A 12234-nucleotide genomic window follows, 5' to 3' on the forward strand; every position below is an offset into this window, starting at 1 on the left:
GTCTCACCGTCCTCGAGGTCCACACCTTCCTGGAGGGCCATTATGGAGAGTACAACAGACTAGCAAAATGAGCAAGATCCTTGCAGGAATGCATGACAGGCCCCCACTAAACCAATCTAGTCACTGGAACCACATCTTGAGAAGCCCATAGCCTGTTCACTGGTGGTTCAGGTGAGTAGGTGGGTTTGGTTGTCAAATCTCTGCCTCTGTCTGGGGCTCTGGTAGAAGGGTGAGTAACCATCTCTTCAAGATTGCTATTATTGTCCCTAGAATCCTTTTGTGGTGTTTGGGGGATAGAATGAAGAGCTGTGGCCTGCTGGACTGCTGAAGGATAAAGGAATCACGGCAGCTGCCAGGAAAGTGAGTACAAAAATAGAGGAAGCTCCTGTTGTGATCACAGACCAGCTGAACAGTGAGGGAATGGGAGCCCTTCCTGTTAATGAACCTGAATGGTCAGTCACCGGGTGCCCTGATGACTACATTGGCTGCAATAAGTGATGCCTTGTACCTGGGGGATTCCAGTATTGGTGGTGAAACCCAGTGCTCTCCGTGCTTGAAAGGCCCTATCTGTCTGGAATTGAATGTACTCTCTAATTCTCACAAATAGGGCATCATTGACCAGTGAGGTACAAATGGTGTGCAGCTGTTAGTGAGGTGCCACCAAGGTCTGCAACTGATCCTTGAAAGGCACCAGAAGTGAAGAAGTTGAAGGCCACAGTGACTTTGACAGCTACTGGCAGGGAATGTTGACCAGTGCTGTGAGGTTGAAGTCCTCATTGACAAGGGCACAGAAGTCTGGGACCAATTGCTTGCAGAGTCACAGTCGCCTGTAGCGCTGGTTCTATGCCATCTCCAAATAGTTCAATCTTCACCGGTAGATCCTGCACTGAGGTCATGGCCTCCATGTCCTTGCTACTCTTTGTCCCTCTTCCCTGCCCTCTGGATGTCCAGTGCTCTGTCCTTCCTGTGGAGGGTGTTGTTCCTTATTGCCACCTGGCCCAAAACCTGTAAGTCATGCATTGCCCCATTGCCAGCTGCAGACTTCCTGGTGCTCGGGTGCTCCCCCTCCCCCAATTGCTTGTCTACCTTGGCCTCTCCCCTTATGCCCCCACAATGCCAATAGGGCGACAACCCATTATCTGAACGCTTATTGCCCAATTCTCCCTGCCACCTGTGCCAATGGTACCTGTCTCCTAATGGACAAGTCTCCCTCTGCACCATTCACCCTTTTATGTGGCCCAGTTAATTCCCAATGGCCATGACTGGCTCTCTGCTGTGTACCTGCCTCCATTCAGCTCGTCTGCCTCAGACAGAGCGTGAAAATGGTGCACTCCGTGAAAACCACAACATCACCCTTAACAAGCTCTCTGTGAGCTCTTCAACCATCTTACCTGGCCTTCATAATGAATCGGCCAGGATCACAGGTTCTCCCCACCCTCCCATTCCCACCCTGGTGAAAATGGCTGGCGCGGGAATGGCTGTTATTTCTGACCCCTGCCCACCTTGGCTCTCACCCTGAAAATTCAGGGGTAAGATTTAAGCCCAAAAATCAAAGCTGACACTCATGTGCCTTATCGAGGAAGCGCTGAACTGTCAGAAGTGCCATCTTTCCAATGTGATGTTAACCTGAAGCCTGACTTGCTATGTCTATTATCAGAATGCTCTTTGTGGGATCTTGCTGTGCCAAAATTGGATGTTGCACTCCCTACGTTACAACAGCGACTACACTTCAAAATTATTTCATTGCCGGAAAGTACTTTGGGATATCCTGTGTTTGGGAAAGGTGCTATTTAAAGGCAAGTCTTTTTTACTTCTTGAGCTGTGTTAAAATGGTATTATTTATCACATACTTAGCCGGGATCAATCGGTTCAGAAAATCATATTCCGGCACAAACACAGTAGGCTACCGAGGCAGTTCCACAACAAAACAGGATATTTAAGCAAGTGAGTCAAAGTTCATAGTGGATTTGGTCAAAAATAAAGCCCAAGAAGAAGGTATGCACTAAGATTAAGGTCAGTGATATATTTAAAAAAACCTGAAAGCAATACCAAAAGTAATGATGAGAATCAAAAATAGTAGATAGACAAAGAAGAGGCATGGTCACTATAAAAGGTATTAATTATTTCGAAAGGACTAGAATATAAAAGCAGGGATGTGCTGCTGAGGCTTTATAAGGCTCTGGTCAGACCACATTTAGAATATTGTGAGCAATTTTGGGCCCCGTATCTCAGGAAGGATGTGCTGGCCCTGGAGAGGGTCCAGAGGAGTTCACGAGAACGATCCCAGGAATGAAAGGCTTAACATATGTTTGAGGACTCTGGGTCTATACTCGATGGAGTTTAGAAGGATGAGGGGGGATCTGATTGAAACTTACAGAATACTGAAAGGCCTGGATAGAGTGGACGTGGGGAAGATGTTTCCATTAGTAGGAGAGACTAGGACCCGAGGGCACAGCCTCAGAGTAAACAGAGATGAGGAGAAAACTCTTTAGCCAGAGAGTGGTGAATCTATGGAATTCATTGCCACAGAAGGCTGTGGAGGCCAGGTCATTGAGTGTATTTAAGACCAAGATAGGTAGGTTCTTGATTGGTAAGGGGATCAAAGGTTACGGGGAGAAGGCGGGAGAATGGGGTTGAAAAACTTATCAGCCATGATTGAATGGTTTAGCAGACTCGATGGGCCGAATGGCCTAATTTCTGCTCCTATGTCTTATGGTCTTATAATAAAGGCTTTTATAATCACATCAAAAGAAGAGCATAGTCAAATGGAATAAAGGCAGCAATTTTTCAGCAAAGAATAAAAGAATGGCCGAGGTGCAGAACAAGAATTTTGCCTCTGCACCTATAGATGAAGGTGAAGGTGAAGGTGAAGGTGAACAGTTGGTTTAGCCATTCCCCACGAGATCTGGCTGGACCACATAGAGCACTATCGGTTCCTGCTCTTATCTTCCAAAACTGCTCATCATACCAGTGAAATGCAAAAGAAATTCCAGCCTTCTTTTCTCTCCTGTAATATTAAATGCAGTGAGCTCATGGACTTTTTTGTCACAAAGATTGAGACCATCCAATCAGCTGCCTCTGCTGCTTCCCCCCACTCTGAGGTGTCAGACTGCTCATTTGACATCCTTTACAGAAGAAGCAGAAATGTCCCCGAACTAAATATTGGGAAGGCGAAAACAATTTTCTTCAGTCCGCACCACAAACTCTGTTCCCTAGCTATTGACTCCATCCCTCTGCCTGGCGACTATATGAATCTGAACCAGACTCTTCACAAACTTTGTATTATACTCACCAAGTCTCCTTCAACAGCACCTTCCAAACCCGCGATCACTGCCAGTTAGAAGGATAAAAGCAGCAGATGAATGGGAACACCACCACCTGCAAGTTCCCTTCCAAGTCACTCACCATCCTGACTTGGAACATGATTGCCGTTCCTTCACTGTTATTGGGTCAAAATCCTGGAACTCCCTCCCTAACGGCACTGTGGGTGTACCTGCACCACTTGGACTGCAGCGGTTCAAGAAGGCAGCTCACCGCCACCTTCTCAGGGGCAATTAGAGAAGGGCAATAAATACTGGCCCAGCCAGCGAAGCTCACGTCCTGTGAAAGGATAATAAAAAAAAATTTGACTCCAAGGTGAGCTTCTGAAAACATATCCACGCCATCACTAAGACCACCTATTTCCACCTCAGTAGCATTGCCCAACTCTGCCCCTGCCTCAGCACAGCTGCTGCTGAAACCCTCATTCATGGGCAGAATTTTTAGGTCTGCGCCCGGGCGTGCGCCCGACCCAATTGGACATGAAATCGCGCGAGATGATGTCGGGTGAGCGTCCCGACATCATCCCACGCTCGAGTGATATTTCAGTCGGCGGGCACACGCGAAATTCGGAAGCGCGCCCACCAACAATTAAGAGGCCCTATTAAGGTCATTAAAGTTGGAATTGTCTCCGATTTTTCCTGGTCCATCCAACTTTAGCAGACAGGCGAATCGGCCGGGCGGGCTTTGCATTTTTCATGAGACCTCATCCAAGGGCAGGATGGGGTTTCCGTTATTAAATAATAAAAAAAGATCTTTGGACAGCATTTTTATCATGGATATGTTCAGGTGACTGATTCTGATGCTTGGACATTTTTTTTCCTGATTTTAAAAACTTTATTTAATTGTTTTCAAGTCTTCAAATCCCTGAGGCAGCTCTCTGCCTTCAGGGGGTTTTCATTCAGTGCTCGCTCTTACCTCTGCCCTCCTCCCACCCTCGCCCTGGCAGCGCTGAGTATTTCAGCGCGCACTTCACGCTGGATGGCCGTTAATTGACCAGCCAGCATGAAATCAAAGACGGGGGCCGATTGCAATCAGCGGTCTGTTCCCTGGCTGATCCTGGACCCGCCGATCGCGCCCACCCGCCTGCCGACCTCAAAATTCTGCCCCATGTGTTTGTTACCGCGAGACTTGACTATTCCAGCAGACTCCTGGCCAGCATCCCATGTCTTACCATCTCTAAACCTGAGGTTATCAAAACATCTGCTGCTCATGTCCTAACTCACACCAAGCTCTGCTCACTCATCACCCAATGTTCACTGACCAACATTGACTCCTTGGCTAAGGAAAGCCTTGGTTTTAAAATTCTCATCCTTGTTTTCAATCCCTCTATGCTCCCTACCTGTGTAATCTCCTCCAGCCCCACAGCTCTCTGAGATATCTGTGCTCCTCTAGCTCTGGGGTTTTGAGCATCTCCAATTTATGGCCAAGCCTTCAGCTGCCGAGGTCCTAAGCTCTGGAATTCCTTCCCTAACTGCTTGACCTCTTTTTTCTCCTTTAAGACGCTCCTTAAAACTTATCCCTCTGAACAAGTATCTGCCCAAATAAACTCCTCATGTGGCTCAGTGTCAAAATTGATTTTATAATGCTCCTGTGAAATGCCTTGGGACATTTTACTACATAAGGTTTAAACATGTTATTGCTGTTGTGTGAAAGCAGGGCTCAAAAATAAGCAGAGAAGGCATTGAGGAACAATTAATAAATATTAACATTTTCCAAAATACTTTGGAGGCAGGAATTGTAACAAAAGAACAGAGTGGCAACCATTACACTCTTGTTGAAAAAGGGGAAAGTAACAATAGACTAATATCCCCATATCAAAAGCTAGAGATCATAATAAGAAATATTTAGGTAAACGCTTAGAAATATATGGCTAATCATCAGCAGTCAACATAAATTTGTAAAAGGCAAATCATGTTTAAAGACTTTAATAACATGCATGATGGGAATTACTGAGCTTCAAGCCAAGAGAATGCAATGTATTTAGATGTTTGACAAGCATTTGATAAAGCTTCTCAGTAGTGACCTGTTGCAAATATTAAGGCCCCCAGTGTTAAAAGTAATGTTGCATCAAAATAGGGAGATAGCTGAAGGACAGAGAGCAGAGAATGGGAGTAAATGGGTGTTCCACAGATTGGCAAAATGTAGCTACCGGCTTGGCCAAGAGATATCTGTTAGGACAAATGTTTTGATATGAGCTGCAGACAGTATTTACATTTGCTAATAATACTGAATTAAAGGTACAGCTAACTGTCAGGAAGAAAGTTGAAGACTATAGGACAAAGGGAATTGCCAAATACTTGGCAATTAGAGCTTGATGTAAGTGAAAGTGAATCAGTTTTTTTTATATAGTCTTTCACAGAATGACGCCATCGTTGAATAGGCCAGCATTTGTTGCCCATCGCTAACTATCCTTGATATGGTGGTGGTGAGCTACCTTCTTGAACTGCTGCAGTCCATGTGATGTAGGTACATGCACACTGCTGTTAGGAAGGGAATTCCAGGATTTTGACTCAGCGACAGTGAAGGAATGGTGATATAGTTCCAAGTCAGGATGGTGAGTGGCTTGGATGGGAACTTGGAGGTGGTGGTGTTCCCATCTATCTGCTGCTCTAGTCCTCCTAAGTGGTAGAGGTCATGGGTTTGGAAGGAGCCTTGGATTTTGCTGCAGTGTATCTTGTAGATGGTACAGACTGCTGCCATGGTGGTGCTGATGGTGGAGGGAATGAATGTTTAAGGTGGTGGATGGGGTATCAATCAAGCGGGCTGCTTTGTCCGGGATGGTGTTGAACTTCCTGAGTGTTGCTGGAGCTGTACTCATCTAGGCAATTGGGCAATATTCCGTTTCACTCCTGACTTGTGCCTTATAGATAGTGGACAGATTCTGGGGAGTCAGACGGTGAGTTACTCTCCACAGAATTCCAGCCTCTGACCTGTTCTTGTAGCTACAGTATTTATAAGACTGGTTCAGTTTCTGGCCATTGGTACCCGTCAGGCTGTTGATAGTGACAATGCCATTGAATATAAACGGGAAATGCTTATATTCTCTCTTTTTGGAGATGGTCATTGCCTGGCACTTGTGTGGTGCAAATGTTACTTGCCGCTCACCAGCCCAAACCTGAATGTTGTGCATGTCTTGCTGCATAAGGACAGGGACTGCTCCTGTATCTGAGGAGTCGCAAGTGGTGCTGAACATTGTGCAATCATCAGTGAACATCCCCACTTCTGAGCTTATGTTACATAGGAACATTGAAAATAGGAGCAGAAGGAGGTTATTCAGCCCTTTGAGCCTGCTCCGCCATTTCCCAATCTATCACCATTTAAGTAATACTCTGACATTCTGTTTTTCCTACCTTAAAGTGGATATTTGCCCACTCACCCAACCTGTCCAAATCACACTGAAGCCTCTTAACACCCTCCTCATCGCTCACATTCCCACCGAGTTTCATGTCATCAGCAAACTTGGAAATATTACATTTGGTTCCCTCATCCAAATCATTGATATATATTGTAAATAGGTGGGGCCCAAGCACTAATCCCTGCGGTACCCCACTAGTCACCACCTGCCACTCTGAAAAAGACCCATTTATTCCTACTCCCTGTTTCCCTGTCTGCTAACAAATTCTCAATCCATGCCAATATATTACCCCCAATCCCATGTGCATTAATTTTACACTCTGACCTCTTGTGTGGCACTTCATCAAAAGTTTTCTGAAAATCCAAATACATCACATCCACTGGTTCTCCCTTATCTATTCTGCTAGTTATGCCCTCAAAAACTCCAGTAGGTTTGTCAAACATGATTTCCCTTTCGTAAATCCATGTTGACTTTGTTTAACCCCGTTGATATTTTCTAACTGTCCTGTTGTCACAACCTTTACAATAGATTCTAGCATTTTCCCTACTACTGATATGAGGCTAACTCGTCTGTAATTCCCTGTTTTCTCCCTCCCTCCTTTTTTAAATAGTGGGGTTACATTTGCCACCCTCTGATCTGCCGGGACTGTTCCGGAATTTTGGAGGATGACAATCAATGCAACAACTATTTCCAAGGCCAACTCCTTCAGTACCCGGGGATGTAGATTATCCGGCCTTGGGGATTTATCGGCTTTCAGTCCCATTAATTTCTCCAGCACTATTTTTTTAGTAATACTAATTTCCTTCAATTCCTCCTTCTCACTTGACCCTTGGTTCCCTAGTATTTCTGAGAAGTTATTTGTGTCTTCCTCGGTGAAGACAGAGCTAAAGTACTTGTTTACTTGCTCTGCCATTTGCCTGTTCTCTATTATAAATTCTCCCATTTCAGGCTGTAAGGGACCTACATTTGTCTTCGCTAATCTTTTTATTTTTACATACTTGCCAAAGGGCAGGTCATTAATGAATCAGCTGAAGATGATTGGACCTAGGACACCACCCTGAGGAACTCCTGCTGCGATAACCTGAGACTGAGAAGATTGACCTTCAACAACCACAACCATCTTTCTTTGTGCTAGGTATGACTCCAGCCAATGGAGAGTTTACCCCCTGAATCCCATTGACTTTGGTTTTGCTAGGGCTCCTTAATGCCACACTGGGTCAAATGCTTGATGTCAAGGGCAATCACTCTCAACTACTGCAGGAAAAAGGGAAGAGAAGGCAATTTACCTAACTGGGGCAGTTCTCAATAGAGTGGGGGGATCAGAGAGTTCCTGGTATGCAGGTACTAGAGCTTTGAAAGTATAATTCTAAGTGTAAATAGCCATTAAAGGAGTAAATGGGTTTTTTCATTAAGATGCACTGACTACATAATAAGCGGCATAAAAACAGAAAATGCTGGAAATGCTCAGAAGTCATACATCATCTGTGGGGAGAAACAGAGTTAACATTTCAGGTCATGATGATCCTTTACTAGAACTTTTGTAGTAATAAATGATGTTGGATCATTGCTGTTGAATGTTTAGCTTCTGAGAACGTTAAGAAGACACTGGGTGGGATTTCCCAGCCCCAGGGATCGTCCGGTTCCCTCCGAAAGTCAATAGACTTTTGACTGGGCTGCCAAATCTCCCAGGGCAGGTCCTGCCACGATGGGGCCAAAAGATTCTGGCCATAGGAAATGAAACCAAAGCCAAGCTCACCAGAACGAAAACAAGGTATCACCAATGCCAAGATCAATTCATTAACTATTGAAGAAGGGTTGAAATATTCCTCACCTGGATCCCTAAGGATTGGAAATTGGTTGCCCACAATACAGCAGCGATTACCATTCACAAACGCATAATTGGCTGTGAAGCACTTTGCCCCGAGGTCACGAAAGGCGCTATATAAATGCAATTTATACTTTTATACTTTCTCTTATTTCTCCATCTCTTCAGATGGTATGGATTGCATTCAACTTACTTTCCAGTCTCAGGAACTAGTCCTATGAACGGAGATTCCCTGCTTAACTCTGGGAAAATGAAGAAAGTTAATGCCAAGGTTCCATGGATGCTTCAGTTGGCAGTCTGAAGAGGATTGTCAAAGGGATTTTTGACAAGCAGGTTCAGTTGTCAAAATATGTCAAGAGTAGCTCATGAGAATGCCACCTCCATCTGACATATAGTTTCATCATCTCTCAGAAAATTATGAGGCATTGGGGATTTGTCAACCAGCTAGTTTACCGAGCTTTTGTTAAAGATCTCTATTTTGTTTTATGATTAATATTAGTGCAGCATAAGTCCTTGGGTGGAATTTTCCAGGCCCACTGATGGCGGGTGTGATAGGTGGGCGTGCGCAGAAAATATGGCGGGACCCACTTCACGACAGCGTGAAGGTAGGTCACGATCTTCCGTTCAGCCCACCGATGGTGGGCCGCATTTCCCCCCGATCGGTCGGCGGGGAGCTAATTATAATACATTGGCAAATAATTAAAAGACCATCCCACCAGGCTCTTAGAATCCCACCTTATCATCCGTCCACATCGGCGGGAAAGCACATCGATGTGTTTCACACCAGCACAGAGGAGGCGTGCACTTGGCGGCCTTCACTTTGGGGGAACTGAGGTGAGTGAGCAGGAGCGTTGTTTACAGGCCTCAGGGGCGCCAGGGGGATATGGGGGAAACTGATGCCTGGCCCCGCAGGCGACTGCTGAGGGGTGGGAGGTGCCCAGGGGCAAGTGCTGACCAGCCTCGGAGGTTACTGCTGAGGGGTGGGGGGTTCAAGTGCTGCCCTGGCGCTGCATCCCGCACAGGTGGGGGTCAGGGTAAGTGAGGGACGTAGTCACACATTATGGACACCTGTATAAACTGACCAGGCCTCAGCAACTGAGACAGATCAGGCGCAGCCACAGTGATATGATTAGGGTCAGTCTCCGAGCCTGCCTGCCCATACTAGCATCGCGGAGGCAACAAAGGGCCACCAAGTGCTCCATACCATACCCCCCACCCCCAGCCCCCACCCCGGCACAGACTGCGAGTCCGCCACCACTTTATTGGACCGTGGAGCAGTTGGATTGCACACATTGTACAATCTCCTCACTAACACTGGCCATGTAACAGTCACTGCTGGAGGTGTTCACAACCCCTTGCAACCTCAGCATCCTGGTTTGGACCAGTGTCCCCCATGTCGCAGGTTGACAGGGCAGCCATGCAGAGCACTCATCTGTGGCCATCCGAGGGGTGACCAGCACTCTCCGGGAAGCATCAAGGGGCGGTCACACAGGGCCAAGAAAGGCGCTAAGTACAGCCATGATAACCACGTCTCTCTCTCTTTCATGCTGCAGGAGGACCACATCAGGATCATGGATGCTGGTGACATAGCTGTGTGCCTGATGGTCTACAGAGAGCATAGAAGATGGAGAGAGAGCGACTGAGGCTTCTGGCCGCACAAAGGCAGGAGCAGCAACCTCATGAAGGGGCAGCAGGGGCTCCCACACACTCTGCCCAGGAGTGACAGTGAGCCGTGGCTGGTCAGCACCTAGCGACACCCAGGGTCTATAGACACCGCCTGCCATTCCTGCAGATGACTGAGAACCAGTGTCACCGATGACTGCGCATGTCTAGGGACCTGGTGGCTCACACCTGCCACTTACTGCAGGACTTGTCGCCAAGGGGACATGGAGGGCATCCACTGCCAGTGTCTGTGAAAGTGATTGTGGTGCTCAATTTCTACACCAGTGGCTCCTTTCAGGGCTCCACAGGTGACCTCTGTGGGATTTCACAATCCGCCACCCACAAATGCATCTATGAGGTCACGGATGTCACCTTCTCCATTGCAACAACTTTGTGCATTTCGCCCGGGACCGGGACAGCCAGGATACCAGGGCCATTGGATTCACCCTGATCTCAGGATTCCCACAGGTGCAGGGTGCGATTGACTGCACTCATGTGGTGCTCAGGTCTCCATCACTACACTCGATGGACTTCATCAACCGCAAGGGCTTCCACTCACTGAACGTGCAGCTGGTGTGCGACATCCTGTGGGTGTGCGCACGGTTTCCAGGGAGTGTGCACGGTGGCTACATCCTGAGTCACTCGAGATCCCTGCAGTCTTCCAGGGTCCACAGAAGCTGCAGGGTTGGCTCCTTGGGGACAAGGGCTACCCACAGAGGCCGTGGCTGATGATACCCGTGTGGCGGCCTCAGACTGCAGCAGGGTGACGCTATAATGAGGCTCATGCAGCAGCTCGTAACTTGGTGGAGTAGACCATCGGGATGCTGAAGATGCGGTTCCGGTGCCTGGACCGGTCTGGTGGAGCCCTGCAATACAGTCCACAGAGAGTGTCACACATCGTCACCGTCTGCTGCGCCCTTTACAACCTGGCGCTGCAACGAGGAGAGGAGCTGGCTGAGGAGGAGATAGAGGAGCTGCATGTCTCCTCCGATGAGGAGGATGCTGACCGGGATCAGGGTGAGGGGGTCCTCGGTGGTAACGACAACAGGGATGAGGCTCTCGCACTGGCTAGACCAGGCAGGAACACCCAGGAGGCCCTCATAGCTGCCAGATTTGTCGAGGATGATGACGACATGCAGTGAGGTGTCCCCATAGATCCTCACATCACAGTTGTGAATGTTTGACTCCAGTCTGGCTTATCACAGCACAAATACCCTCCGTGAGAATGCTCATGTCTTGGAGATGCAGCTGAGGCCCTAGTAGTCGCTCGATTGCAGGAGGATGATGACAACATGCAGTGAGGACACTCCATAGATCTTCACTTAGCTTCTGAGAATGTCTGACTCCTGTCTGGCCGAGGGCAGCTCGCTTGCGCTCCATGATCAGGACCATCTCAGAGACGCAGCCATGAAACTTTAGATGCATCTGATGCTGTGTCCGCCTTCAGAACCTCAGCCCTTCAGGAGCTGGCGCACAGCATCACTGGTCACAGATGCTGGTGTGATGGGGGTCAGCCCCACCTTAAAGGTGCTGAGAGCACAGAGAGTATGAGGGAACTCTGTGGTGCCTGCCCACTACATTCTGGCAGCAAGGACCAGCACTGCCAAGGTGCAGGCATCAGTAATGTTTTCAGGGAGTGTGAGGCTGGACCAACACTGTGGTCTGAAGGCCGCACAGAGCACAGGGAAGAAACTGGACTGAGACATCTGCCTTTTATCTTGTGCAGAAAGGTTTCACATCTGAGTGACAAGAACACTGTTCATCAGAACAAGGAGCCATAGGCAGGAAGACATTCTTGGGGGTTTATTGACAATAGTGAACATTATGTACAAGTGATTTATACCCATGCCCAGGCTGTGCAACTACATCTTCTTAACTTCCTAACCCTGCTGCTACATCTTGGTGCTCCCCGGACATCCACAGGGGAGGTGGAGGCAGCCTGCTGACTGTCATGCCCTGTCTGTGATGACTTTGGTAAACATCCTCTGGTGGGCCAAGACTTGGAGGGCCCTGGCCTGCTTTCGGGGTCCTGCTGTGTGGCAGTGTCACCCTCCTCAGCCTGCGGAGCCGG

Source organism: Cetorhinus maximus, chromosome 5 (assembly GCF_964194155.1).
Source record: "Cetorhinus maximus chromosome 5, sCetMax3.hap1.1, whole genome shotgun sequence".
NCBI lineage: Eukaryota > Metazoa > Chordata > Chondrichthyes > Lamniformes > Cetorhinidae > Cetorhinus > Cetorhinus maximus.